The sequence below is a fragment of the Electrophorus electricus genome, chromosome 17, assembly GCF_041902795.1.
Source record: "Electrophorus electricus isolate QZ-2024a chromosome 17, ASM4190279v1, whole genome shotgun sequence".
In the NCBI taxonomy this organism is placed as follows: domain Eukaryota; kingdom Metazoa; phylum Chordata; class Actinopteri; order Gymnotiformes; family Gymnotidae; genus Electrophorus; species Electrophorus electricus.
In genome coordinates this window covers 16,905,411-16,919,857 of record NC_137513.1, presented here as the reverse complement: position 1 = coordinate 16,919,857, position 14,447 = coordinate 16,905,411, and positions in this window count along the sequence as shown.

Here is a 14,447-nt window from a genome sequence, read left to right as displayed (position 1 = left end):
TTGAGAACACGAGATGTAATTTCGAGAAGCGTGGAAAAAAACAGGAATATGTTGATCTCTCTTGGTCACTGAGGTATACGGTTGGCAACAGCACTGGACTCCGCAATATTGAGCCCGTGGTCTCATTCATCATCATAGCTTTTTAGCATGCAAGCACACACCTCGTGAATAATGCGGCACGCGAACGCACCCCTTTTTAATTAAACTGGAGTATTGAGGCCGGCTTACGTGAGAGATAGACATGTTAATTAAGTTAACTGAGAAAGGAGATATCACATGGTGTGCTTTGGACAGACCGAGTCTCAGCAGATGTGGTACGGAAAGAAGGTCTTCAATTTAGAAAGAAGCGTCTTTAGTTGATAAGGATGAGGCAGGTTTAAGTGTTTGGGTTAATGTGAGGAACAAACTTATCTCATTTGGAACACTGTTTAGTGAATGTTGTTTTAAGACATTCGATTTGCCTTGTTTACACCGTAGCATCATAGTTTTAATTTAATCCCAACTACGTTTTGGTTTTTTTGGTTTTTTTGCCAAGGAGCCTAAGACGTCCTGCGACGGCTTTTTGTGCAGTGTGGCAAAGTGTTGGTGTTTGCGATTTGTTTTATTTTATTTTTGGACTGTAATTATTATTATTATTATTATTATTATTATTATTATTATTATTTTAGTTTTTTAGTTTTTTCTGGTTGTGGGATTTTAAAACCTTTTTAGTGCATTAATATTTATTTTTGAAAAACAAAATTGTGCAGTGTAATGTTAAATGTGCAATGCAACAATTTTTAAAATTAAACATTTCAATGCCATTTTTGATCATTTTACTGTAATATCGGCTTCTGTATCTTAACTGTGGAGCTACTAAAATAGCTTTACTTAGATAGGCATTGTAAGGATTAATGCATTTTTTATACATATATTTTTATATCTGTATTTCTCTCTAATAAAATCTGCATTTCTCTCTAATATCTGTATTTCTCTCTAATAAAAATATATAGGCGCGCTTATTAGCTGCACCTGTGTGTGGAGCCAATGAACAGCAGAGGGCAATGTTGTGCTGCAGTGACCGCTGGCCTAAGAGCCTCATGCATATTTGTGTCCGCTTTTCAATCCCGTCTGACAGAATATACCTGTTTTGTGGCAGTGTATTAATTGGATGTTCTATTTAAACTTATTCAAGGTAACACTGTAACAGTACTTCCTATACCTGCAACCTATATCTCTGGGTATATAGTCTAATGTCAGCCCAACATTCTATGTATTTGATTATTAAAGTTTAAATATAGAACATAGGCACAGGCTGTGAAGTCCTCTCAGGTTCATTTTAGGTTGAAAACCTACCCATGTGAGCAGATTCATTTAGTAACTAATTCAAAAGAAAGAAAAGCAATTCAATTTTAGAGAATGCAACTTTAACTCCAGCCAAAGGGGTCACAGATCAATATTATATCATCACTATGCTTTAACTGCTGCAGTCAAACTCTTATGGCTGGTTTCAGACTAAAAGGGTTTGCAGTGGAGGATCACCACTGATCATGCAATGTAGAACTGGACCGGGACTATTCATAGTCATCCAAAAAGCCAACAGACTATCCAACTAGCCACCAAGAAGAAGAAAATCATATATGCATATGTAAATATATTTATATTGGTAGTACATTGCTGTATTGGCATGGATGTTACAACTTACATTATTTCCAAAGTAATTTAACATACATATATAAATAGCAGTAGGAAGTGCATTATTTACAAAATATCAATTAACAAATAAGGAATCTATTCATATCTTTCTCTGTCTCAGTTTAACAATGTTAAATTAACCTTAATGGTATTTTACTGCCAAAGCTATTTAAAACAAACATAGATGGGAGCAGAAATGACACATTATTTACAAAATAATTAACAATCAATAATTAGCAATATTAATCATAAAAAATAATTAATTTGCCCAGTCGCTCAGTTGCTCTCACTCTCTCTCCTTCACTGCCTTTCAGTCCCTGCTTCCCTGCCTGTGCGTGCTGCTGTCAGCCCCGCGGTGGAGCCAGTGGTGCTTGGGCCTGGTGAGCCATGCAGTGGAGACCTCCAGCTGGGCCCCAGCTGAGATTCTCCCCAGGGGTCCCAGCTGAGCAGATACCTCCGGATGCTGGGAGCCAATCTGATTCCCCAGATCTCTCCACATCCCTGCAGGCGACACTTAGGCGTCTCGATAGGGGCCCTCTCCGATGTGATAAATGCAGAGCTTCAAGATTCAAAAACATTTCCGCACATGTGCCAATGTCATAAGACTGGCATCTCTGTCCTCTTTCAGACAGCTCTGAGATGCATTGCCTCAGTCCAGAAGGCATTTGCCTCAATAACCATTACCCGACTGAATGACTAACTTGTGGATTTGGTTAACGGTAATTGAGGCAAATGGCGTTTGGGCCAAGGCCCGGTTCTGGCAAGGTTGTGGGTGAAGCTGACTGGCGATAGGTCCCCTCACTGCTTCCCATCTGCGCACCTGCCGTTATGAGGGATCTCCTCCATGCTGAGCACAGATGAGGAGCTGCGTGCTCTGCTCGCAGGGGCAGATGGTCAGGCCCTGGCGTCTGCCGCTCTATACCCTGTCCTGCCTGCCGGGGCAATTCTTGCCCTGATTGTGGAGGTCAGGGCCAGTGAATGCCACTGAGGAAGGCCAGTTCACAAAGTCAATGGCAACACAATATGGCTTGATCTAATTTTACTTTTCACAACACCCCAGGGCCTTCTCTGGAATCTGTTCGGCAGGTGCTTGGGCTTTCAGTTGGACCATTTTAAAAAGTAGCCCTTGTGATCTTCTTGGGTTTTCGGTTTTGAACAAAGTGCAATCGTGCCTCTTTTTGCTCACAAGGACCCTGAAGCAACAGTAGGCTTGTGGAGCTTGGCTGCTAGCGCTTTGTAGGGGAGCAGCGCGTCTGCTAGCTCGAAAATCGGACAGAGGCCCCCTGTGGCCCCTGCTGCACATTCACATTGCTCAGTGTGCTAAACCCCCACGCTGAACACCCACACTCCCAGTCCGTACGCCGCGGGACAACTGCATCTCTGTGGCACCTGCCCGGAGCGACCTGGTCGCCTCCCGGCAGCACGTCATTAATTCCAGACGGTGCAATGAGCCTCGCTACTCTGCTATCCTCCTAAACCAACAGTTGCCAGATCAACGCGATTTGCAGGGGTGCGGTGTGAACTTGGCCCTTCTGCCAACTGCGAATAGGCAGTTTTGTCCAATTGCATAAACAAATAGCTGGTCCATGCTCACGCCATGTTCGAGTAGCAGGCCTGGAAGTTGGCAGGGATTTATTTATTTATGTATTTATTTATTTATTTATTGTGTAAATGCCTTTGTCAGGTCCACAAACAATCAGGAAAATCTGATGCCTGATGCAACTCACTCTACCAGAAAATGAGAGAGAAAACATTTGCTGCTGCCCTTGAAGATGATGATGTATGCTGCCTAATTGCTGGGAAGAGGATAATTGGGCCACCTGCCAGTTTAAATGCACTTTCCTATGTGTGTCACCTCGTCTGGTTGAGATGCTCAAATACACATGTCTGTGTGCTGGGTCTGCACAGGAAGTGGAAATCAGAAACTTTGATTCAGATTCAACAATGCAACTTATTTCAAAATTCATACTTTTAAGCGTCAACCTAAAAGACGTAAAAATCATAAATATTATTGCATAGCTTTTTCTTTTGAAATACACAATTTTACAAAATCAACAGTTTATAATCAGTTATTACCTTGATGAGTGCACTAACCATGTTATAAGAGGCATTTATCTTGTACTTACACTCACTGGTCACTTTATTAGGTACACTTGTCACCTGTTTTAGAGGAACCATTTACAATTTACCCGCCCCCTCCCCACTGTTTATTTACAAATTACTTACTGGCCAAAGGACCACTGCTAACCAGATATGATAGGAGCTGATTGCAGTAGTAAGGAGTTCAGCCCTTTTTTTCAATCTGGAATTTGCTGCTGTATCCCTGTGAGTGTTATTAGGTCCTTGCAGCTGAACCCAAAGGCAGCAGCATGACTCCTCTTCAGTCTTCCTGTGTTCCCCCAACAATGCCATGTCACAGCATTGATGTGCGCCACGTCACACCACTGATGCATACCATGTCACACTTCTGCTATGTACTCTCCACTGACTCGTCATTCTGTCAGGGTTGCATGCATTACATTTAAAACCCCCAATGCATGCAAAACCAAGGCCACAGTCATATCCTGCACTATCCCATACTGTCCTTTCAACCATAAGTGGGACTCAGTTTGACCTGATGTCCAGGTGGTGGAATGAACTTCCCCAGACTGTCCTCACCAGTGAGTCCCTTGTCTTCAAAACCCAAATGAAGACCTACTTCACCACAAAGCGCTTACACTAACACAAATACTTGTACTTTGTGTGTGTCTATATGATGCTGGATTGGATTTATCTTAATGGTATCTTTAGACTTAATCCTATGAACTATCTTATGCATAAATACCTTCCAAGTAGACAACAAATCACTTCCGTGAGTCTCTCTGGATAAGAATATCCAAATGCTGGAAGTGTAAATATTAATATGTGGCAGGCCATTTTTAATAAAAAATCAATATTGTAGTGATATGTTTGAAGATGTTGAGCCGGTATAAGATTACAGACCGATAGCTTCAGTACTGACAAAATGTCTGCTCTCTGCAGTGTCTTAGTGGGCTTAATCACAATGGTGTGATCCAATGGTGTGATCACTGAAGTCTTCAATAATCAAGATAAATTTTGCCTTTCAAAAAGGAAAAGTCATGCTTGTCATGCAAAAAGAGGAAACTGTGCTTTCTATGACATTTTATTGGCCTTAATATACATTTCTTCAGATCCATTTTCTTAGAAGTGCTCAAATGTGATGTTACTGCTGTTCAAAACAAAGTTAAACATAAATTACACAGACAAGCATCACTATACAATGATCTTATTTTCAAGATGTATTGGTGAATTTTAAGACTGATAGAATGGAAAATATTTTTCGATAGACGATGACATCTTACTCTTCAAAGTTTGTGGAAGGAGTATTACACCAGGCTTTGTGCATGCAACCCCGGTGCTCCCTGCTAATGCGACAGACCCTCCATTTCTCTACCGTTTTATAGTTGGCATGCCCACACATTACAGGGGCCCTCACAGTCTGATTTCTGGGTAAGAAAGCTCCATTTAACACACTCCTTTCACCAGACACTTTATTACAAATACCCACCTTGTAGATGCACAGATAGAGTCTGAAGCCCATCTGTAGCTGTGCACCGTTCACGCTATCCCAGCCGATCCTTCGTCGGGGGTCAGCTTCTAACCACAGGCCCGTTGCTGCCTGGATGATTTGGAGTGGCAGACCACTGTCGCACCATCCGTGTCAATGATGTCTAAACACAGCAGCAACACAGCTGTGCATGTATGATTAGAAATCATTTCAATAAGGTCTGTTTTGAAATGGGTTGATGGATAGATGTTGATAAACTGATTCCACAGTTTCTTCTGTGTGTTCTGTCTGTCTAGTTGTAAGAAAAAAACAAACAAAACGTGAGTAATGGCAGTCGGCATCATAAAAATGCAAATATCAAATGAGTCATCAAAGGTAAATCTCCAAAGTAAAACATCTGACTTTTTCTTTCCTTTTATAACCACTTCATTAATAGAAGCTAGTTTGGAAGCAAGTTTACACTCTGCAGTGCCACGCTTTTCATCGCGAGTCGCTCTGATATCTTAGCCAATTGACATTTTTATCATTCTTCTCTTAATAAGTCTTATAGTAAAATGTCAAAGTGTGATGCGTTTCATTACACAATGGAAGCCTTGTTTACAGTAGACTGTATAAATAGGCCCGCTGAATATATTTCCTTCACGGCTCATCCTGAGTTGCCCTCCCGACCTCTTGCGTCAATTGAACGCTAACCGTTCGGTCAGGTGCATAAAACATATTGCAGCTTCTTCTCGTCATCGCGGCATCGCTCGATCCGCAGATGACGAAGCAAGCGCCTGTCTGAAAAGCGCAGATGATCTCGGCAAGACGACAGATGATGTTCCTTCGCCCGCGACGTGCGCCGTGCTGAAAGCAGGTAGCACAGACGTCTGGAGGCGTTAACCACATGTTAGACTGAAGCGTCGATGCATGCCTAAATTTTAATCATCGTCAACAAACAACCCAAGATTTCATTCCGTCCGAGGAAACGAGTTGCTCTAAAGACGAGGCTCGGCGATTAACTGGCTGTATGCAGCAGGCTCTGCGAATAAAGCAAATTATGCCGTTAGTTGCTTTTATAAGAGATCCTGTTTATATTACTAAATAAAACATGTTTTATAGCGTCAAAATGTACACGTTTACACCGAAACCCAAACAAGGCGTGGTGGAAAGTGTCAAAGCAAAGACCGGGATGGGGTGGGGGTGAACAGAAGGTACCGTGATGGGTCGTAAGAACCGGAAGGGAAAATGAGGGAGATTATGGGAAATTTGGCGGCAAATGACACCATCATTTGCCGAAAAACCACCACAGAATGTGACTGGAAGAAAGGTGACCTTGACTTAGTGAAAAGTTCTTCTTTTCTCGCCATCTGTTGAAAACTTGCTTTTAGCCACACCACCGCGGAGCACTATAGTCATCCACACAATTAAATACTTATGTTTAAAAATATGTTCATTATTAGGGAGCGAAACAAATGAATGTTAACATGTAACTTAATAACTTATTTACTATTTCAGGCTTAGCTAACTTTCTTCTCTCTTTCAGGCTTAGTTTTTACAGTTTTGCTGACGGGTTTCTTTGCAACAAAGTGGTGAAATTGAACCAAGATGTAGGCTAATCAGGAAGTGGTTTAATCTAATTGTGTCTTGGACGCATCTGAATCTTTATTAGTGGGTTATAGGAACTCTCATGGCCTGGCACTGTTGGTATGTACAGACACCTGGGCAATGAACACCCACAAGAAGAAGAACAAGCTAAAACGAATGAGCTCCATTCAACAAACCTTGAAGACTTTTTTAAGGGCTCCAGGGTTTTGTTTTCAGCAGTGTGATCGATTGAAGTGGCCACACTCTTTAAACAAGCGGATTTAAGGGATTCTTCACTGTGTCTTTGTGAGGTTCTGAATGCAAACTATTAAACATGATAAGCCTTTTTGTCACCTGACTGATTCCTTAGGGTTCTATAAAGTTCACAATGCTAAGATGCACATAACAATTATGTTTAATGACTTTTGAAATCTGAGGCGCTACCTCGGGGATAAGTTATGATAGCTGGAATCTGTCAGTACAAGTGTACATGTTGAAAGCGCTTCAGGATGCACCAGAGAGATGGCGAATGTCTGCAGGTTCTGTCATCCCTGTTATTGTAATGTGTCTCTGCTACCATGAAAAGATGGCATGCCTTGAGGGACTCCATCTATAGGCTAGGGTTACAGAACCTTTACTGCCACATAGAATTAATCTCTCATGGCTCCCTGCAGAACCTACACAAAATGGATCTGCACAATAAAAAGCACAATGTCAAACTGAAGAACCCCGAAAAGGTTGATTGAACATAATGTTTTCCTATCAAATTTTCCTAATTTGATATAAGATAAAGTGAGCTTAATGGAACATATAATCAAATAAAGCATTAATAGTTCTGTTGCATATTTAGAAGCCTAACTGGCTCTAGGCATGTGTACAAATTGCCAATAATATATTGGAAGCATAAAGAATATCATTTGCTTCTTAGTACTGGATAGATTTATTTAATTCCATTTTCTTGATGGATTTAACACCTTTGTCAATGCGAAATGAAAATCTAATTATGTTACTATAAACATTCTAAAATATCTCAATTTTGTACTGCCTTGCAAAAAAGTAAATGGAATTAAGAAAACTATAATTCCAGAACCAGCAAGAACTATATTTTAACCACAATTTTGTTGCCTTGTGTTTATTGAGACTTAAAATGATTGGTTTGGAGGATGTAACCTGTTATTAAATCACATGTGGTGTAGAAAAAGAAGCCTACAGCTGCTGTGTTTTGATGAGACAAAGAAAGGGGTGCTTTGGTCTAAACAAGCAGAACTGAACTCTCACTTTAACAACAAAATGTAAAAAAAAAAAAGGCAAGGAATCTGTACCCTAACTTGCCTGTCATTTATACCTGGTCCACTGAGAACTGTTCATTAGTCTCTAAGCAGCGCTTGCTGTTGTTCTGAGGCCACAGTGGGACTCTGTGAATGTGCGCAGGAGCGATCAAGTCTGGGTAATGAAGACCACGGCCGGACAGTTAATTAGCAGATCTGACCTCTTGTGCCAAGTGAGTGCTCCAGTACACTGGCGCATGAAACTGGCTTTGCAGGAACCGGGCACCCTGAGACTGTGTTCACGGCCATCAAGAAATGCAGCCCTGAAGGGCTCAGCAGAGCTACATAGATTCCCACACAGCAGAGAGAGTGACTGTGGTATGTTTTCACTTTTTTTTTCTGCTTGAAAGGTTCGTTTTTGCTCACACAGCGGATGAAGGACTTCCGTCCAAAACGTTAGTTACAAACATGAAATCTCACCACCTCTCACTCGCGCTCTTCAAAAATAAATTAAAATTTATATATATATATATATATATATATATATATATATATATATATATATATATATATATATATATATATATTATACATCATACATTATGTTGTGATGCTGTTATTCTTCTCCATTTAAGCCGTATTAATATGCTGTGAGCATTAAGTCAGTGTTCTACATATGTGTGTGCATGTATGTGTGTATAACTGAATATATATATAAGGCCAATATATTCCAGTCAACCATAAAGTCACATGATATGATATAATAACAATTGTTTATTGTATTCATGCTTTTGTGTTTTTGGCAGGGGACCAATGCAGTTCCATGCTGAATCACATTGTTTGCGCCCCCTGGGGCGATAGTGAGGTGTTATTCGAACCTTCTCTCCGCTCACATTGGTCGTCTTCTGCAAGCTTTACAGTCAAAATGAGACCTGCTATAATTATTTCAGTCCATCATGGATCTGTGATAGCTGATCTTTTTTTATAGGTTTAATATAATTTACGGGCCTTGGAGCACACCCACAGGTGGCATACATTAGATCTTGACTGCTGCAATCAAGCGCAGTGACATGTTTTGATTTAACAAGCAGTGGGAGGCCGATAGGGCGAGGAGAAAGATTGGGGGGGGGGGGGGGTGAAAAAAACATTTGCGGAAGGCTTGAAGAAGCATGCATGTCACAGACCCTGGTGGAGGAGTTGGTGACAAAGTTCTATAGTGTGAAACATCACAGTTAACATGTACAAGGAAATTAGCAATGAGATGAGTTGGGGATATTCCCCCCCAAACCTTTTCACTTCCTTCTCTTAGCTGCATTTGATACATAACAATTTATGTGCTTTCTCTCTTTCCTAATAAGAAGCTTAGAAAACAGAACGAGCTCAGCTGTGGCAGGACCTGTAGAATTGATCTAGATCTGGCATCCGTGGGAGTAGTTCACCTGCTGAAACCACTGCATGAACTCCTAACCTGTTTTTTATGTGTTACATTTTTATGTCTTCATTTCTTACTGCGACTAACTGCATAAACTGCCAATTTATCCATAGACCGCACTGTTTGTGTGGTGTTCTAAACCTGCCTTATGCTTCTCATTTTTAACGTCCTGTAAATGTTGAACAAAACCAGCGTTCTGCCATATTTACGCTTTTAATATTGGCTTATCTCACTCGTCTTTCATGCTCTCCTCACCTGAATGATTCAAGTGCATCTTTTTAATCCTACTGTTGTCGCTTTCATATCAGCATCGCTCTCTGGTGTCACCCACTGGAGGATGTGTTCTCCTTTTGAAACTGCCCCCTCTGAAGATCCCTCCTTTGTCGCGCTCCGCTCGCTTATTAGGGGGCTAGACCTGGATTTCTGTGAAGTTGCCTTCTGTCGATGTCTGTCATAAAAAAAAAAGCACTAAACAAATACAGATTGAATTGAACTGCACAGAAGATGCAGTCAGGACTTCAACGCTTTCATCAGCACCCTCTGCAGGTAGCCGTGACCCGTCCCCTGGTTAGTGGCTAAATGAAGATGACAGAAGGATGCAGTGGTGTCACAATGGAAGCACATCTGAGACAGTGCTTTCTCTCTCTTTTTTCCTCGCTCTCTCTTTCTTTGTGTGTATGTTGGTTTTCATACATTTTTAGAGCAAAATTGTCCTACCTATGTTAGAAAATTAGAGAACATCAAATATTTTGCTGGTCCTGATGAGGTGAAGTGCTTTATATATAAGTAAATGTGTGTGTGTGTGTGTGTGTGTGTGTGTGTGTGTGTGTGTGTTTGTGTGAGAAACATGTCTTAAGGCCATACATTTTTTCTATTGTCTCAGTGTAAGCTGGCACACTTGGTGCGTTCTCTCTTTTGTCTGTACAGACAAACATATTGATCCAGGGCAGTGTGTTTGGCAGTGGGCGATCGTTAGATACGGCTTTCCTGGGAGAACGGAACCTGTGCTTTTTCAAGCAGTTTAATCGCTCTATGTAAACCTGTGCCTGGAAATAGCATTGGAAGTGGCAATCCATCCTGGCGTGACTGCACAGAGGTAGTGTGGGGTACCCTTAAGTGTCATGCGACTAGTGAAATAAGTGTAACGCCTTTAAGAATTCCTTTTCTTTTAATCAGCTTTTGGCTACAATTATAATTGGTTTAACAAGAATGTAGCATTTTTGCTACCCATGAGGTATGTGTGCCAGACACGTATGCACAACCTGAAAAAAACCCCCTGAATATTACAGTGTCTGTGGGGATTACACATGCTGTTTAAACCTGAGTGGCTTGAGAGAAGAAGACTCCTACAAAAGAAGAAAACAGAATAGAAGATTTGAAGAGTTCAACCTCTCCTGTTCCGTGTAGGAATCAGGATCTAGACTTGAACTGGTATGGCCAGGCTGGTATGGCCCCTCTAATGGAGCCACTGGCCCCTTAAACCTTTCTACCTTATTGTTATCCAGTTAAGCTCTATTGATCAACGAATTGCGAGCATTAAGCCGATGTTCCAGATCATTCAACATTTTCTTTATTAGAGATCAGTGGTTCTTGCTTTGATGCGCTGCTTTTTCGCCATGTGTTTGCAAACGCGATCAGGCTACACTTAGCTCAGAGCTAGTTCACCCATTAGTTCACCCATTAGGAGGGCCGCAGGAGGTCCACACTTGCCACAGGAGCACTGGCCCGTCTTGGTCCCTGCCTATAACTGCTACACTTGAAGATCCTTGAATGTTTCAATGAAGGGAAAAGGGAAGTAAAACAGAAAGGGAGCTTTTCAGTTTATGAGATGTGCCTTCTTCATCTCTCCTTCCTGCTTGAGCTACTAATTCAGGTTTTGGCTTTCATGGATTGTGATTGCCGAAGGGGATTTAGGAGAGTGCCACCCCCCGCACAGTCTGTGTATTAGAATTGGGGCCCACAGAGTCCAGTATAGAAATCCCACTTTTAACTCAAAGCATTCATGGCTTAATGTGAATCCACGTTTGACTTTAGTCGTGTTGTAAACCGGCGAACATAAGAGGATTACAGACTATTGCTGATTTACAAACAGGAAACGAAGATTAGCCATTTGAATAACATAAGAGAACCAAGCAAACATGTCTATTAGAGTGTGTTGAATTCCCAGCTCTTGAGTGTGAGATTTCCTGATGCACAACACCAGTGTCCTCCGATTTGCTCAGCTCCCCTCTGTATAAACCCTCTCTTCCCTGGAATGGAGCGTGGAATCCTCTTGCTAGATTTATAATATCACATCCCGGTGAGGCCATCGGACCCTCACCGAGACCTCGCGGATTTCCCCTTCGACACATCTGAGGCAAGCAGCGCCAAACACGCAATATTCATTCTCTCGCAGCTTCCTTTCCACCAATGTTACCTTACGCGTTTCTGTCTCGGTGCCGTTTATTTTAGATTTGAGTTTGTCAGGTCGTGAGTTCATCTGCATATACTGCCCCCATCCCCCGACTACTTCACCGGCAGTAAATCTTCGCCGTCTTGGCATGTTTCACCCCGGACTGTGGCGTCTACCTTCCTGGCCTCGCCTGTCAAAACCATAACGACTCTGCGTTTTCACGTACTACCAATGGGGCTCTGCTGCGCTTCCGATCCCACGATATGTTTTGCACAGTGCATTTGAGAAGTAATAATGACAATCAAAGCATCGCGGTGCCGATCTATTTCAGCAAGCAGTGCAGGTTCCACTGTCATCTCCTATTTTCTGCCCAATTGACGGCAAATTCTTCTGGACTGGTTTCTATTTCGGGATGCTGTCACTCAGGTCTGCGGGAGACAGATATGTCGAAAACTGGAGCAATAGCGAGGCTCCGGTTCTAAGCCATGATTGATCGAGAACATGAAGTCTGACACACAGAACGAAGACGACGTAGACTCTGCTGAAACCGTCAACCGACACAGGTTAACCTGTTTGCAAAGCAAAAAATAAAACTCCATAAAAAGTGATTTCAGATTGTATCCTTGTGCTTCAACTAATTGCACTAATTGCACTAATTGGACTTCATACTAAGCTTTTCTGCTCCTGTCTGACCCACATGAGTAAATGGATGATGAAGACATTGTATAAACAAGTGTATCAGTTGACTGAGTGCAGTTCAGTTCTTTATTAATACTCCTTGCATTTTGCACAAAATCTACAATAAAATCTGCAACACAATGGACCACAATGGATTTACTTTCACGACAGTTTATAAGTATGACTGCACCAATGAATAGAAATGTTTTTGTTCAGATCTGTGAATTGATTTGTCTATTTTGTTTAATAAGCAATTACTTTTGTTGGGCTGAAGGCTACTTTCACAGTGATTTCATATAGACTCACCCTTTAAAAATACAATGAGACATTTGTCGACATGAACTAACAGAAAGTCACATAAAAATCCCACAAACCTCCCTATTAGCTATTGATTAGCATTAGTGTATACTTTGCATAATGGAACATTTTAGAATATTGCATTTTCTATTCAGCCACAAAGGTGTGTGTGTGTGTGTGTGTGTGTGTGTGTATGTGTGTGTGTGTGTGTGAAACAATAAATCTATGGATGAAACCGGCATGCAGTACTGCTGAGTAGTAAATTGGAGGTGACATGCACCTGTGAGATACCGCATGGCCTTTCGTTTTAGATCAGTGTCTGTGTGGAAGCTGACCTTTGACCTGTACCCTGGATGACAGGAGCACCCTAGGGTGCTAACAGCACGTAACCAGGTGTTTCCAGAAATTTGCATAGTTAGAAACATAGTTAGAAATGGCCCTGTTTTTCTGCCCTTAAATAAAAAATAAAATGAAACATATTGTCATGAATGATAAAAAACAGAGTGAACCAGTCATTCCTCAAAGATACTTTGATGTGTGTTCCTTTTTGGGTAAATGATCTGATAATGAAATGGTGTGTGAGAGGCTGAATGTACTATGACTGTGTTGACCCTAACACCCCTCTCCCCCCTCCACACACACACACACACACACACACACACACACATCCGCATCACTGTGTGTCTGGGTAGAAGGCAATCACAGTCACTGTGCAGTTGAAAAGGCAGCACAGCCAAGCGTCCACTCTCGGTTATTAATTATGCACTTGTGGCAACCAGACGCCAAATGCCAGCCATTAGCCCAGAGGTGGGTGGCCCCACTCAGAAATCTGCAGTAATCCCTTCTCGCCTGGGACAGCTATTAAACACCCTGCTAAGCAGTGCTCTTAGGGTCTTCTCTGTGCTAACAGGAGGCTAAAGAGTGACAGTAAAACGATCTTTTATTGCCTGAAAATTGTCATTCTGTACAATTTGATCATTTAGAGAAGGAAATCCATTACTGTACTTGGGATGAACTGAGCCATCTTTGCCTCTGGGAAAATGAGAGATTTTCTGTAAACTGCAGGCTCTGCTCATGCCCTGAATGCTACAAAACGGGGAAGGTTGCATCTGGTCTGAACTTTTGAGTGCAAGCAGCAGCGCAGAGACCTTAATTGTTCCTCTCTTATTAAAATCCCCCAAAATCACATAACCGTCTCCCATTGCCCTCAGCCACTTTTTTTTTTTTCCAGGCCTCTTAATGCCAATTGAACAAGATTGAATGAGGGGAAAGAAAACTGGAGGAGGAAGATAAAAATCTTTAATTGCAGTGTCTCGGCTATAATCACTCATAGCAGACAAAGCTGTATAAATCTGAAATACTCTGATGCCAATCTGTAGTCACTTCAGCCAGTGCTGATTGCCACAAACAAATAATATCTATGCCCTTCCTCTGTGGAAAAAGAAAAAGCATGTCATTGGTACATCAAGTATTCACGAGATGTCAGGCAGTGGTTACTACTCTCTAATTATCACAGTATTTGCTGGTGTTAATTAACATTTTTTCCTTCAATGATGGTAGATTTTAATTAAG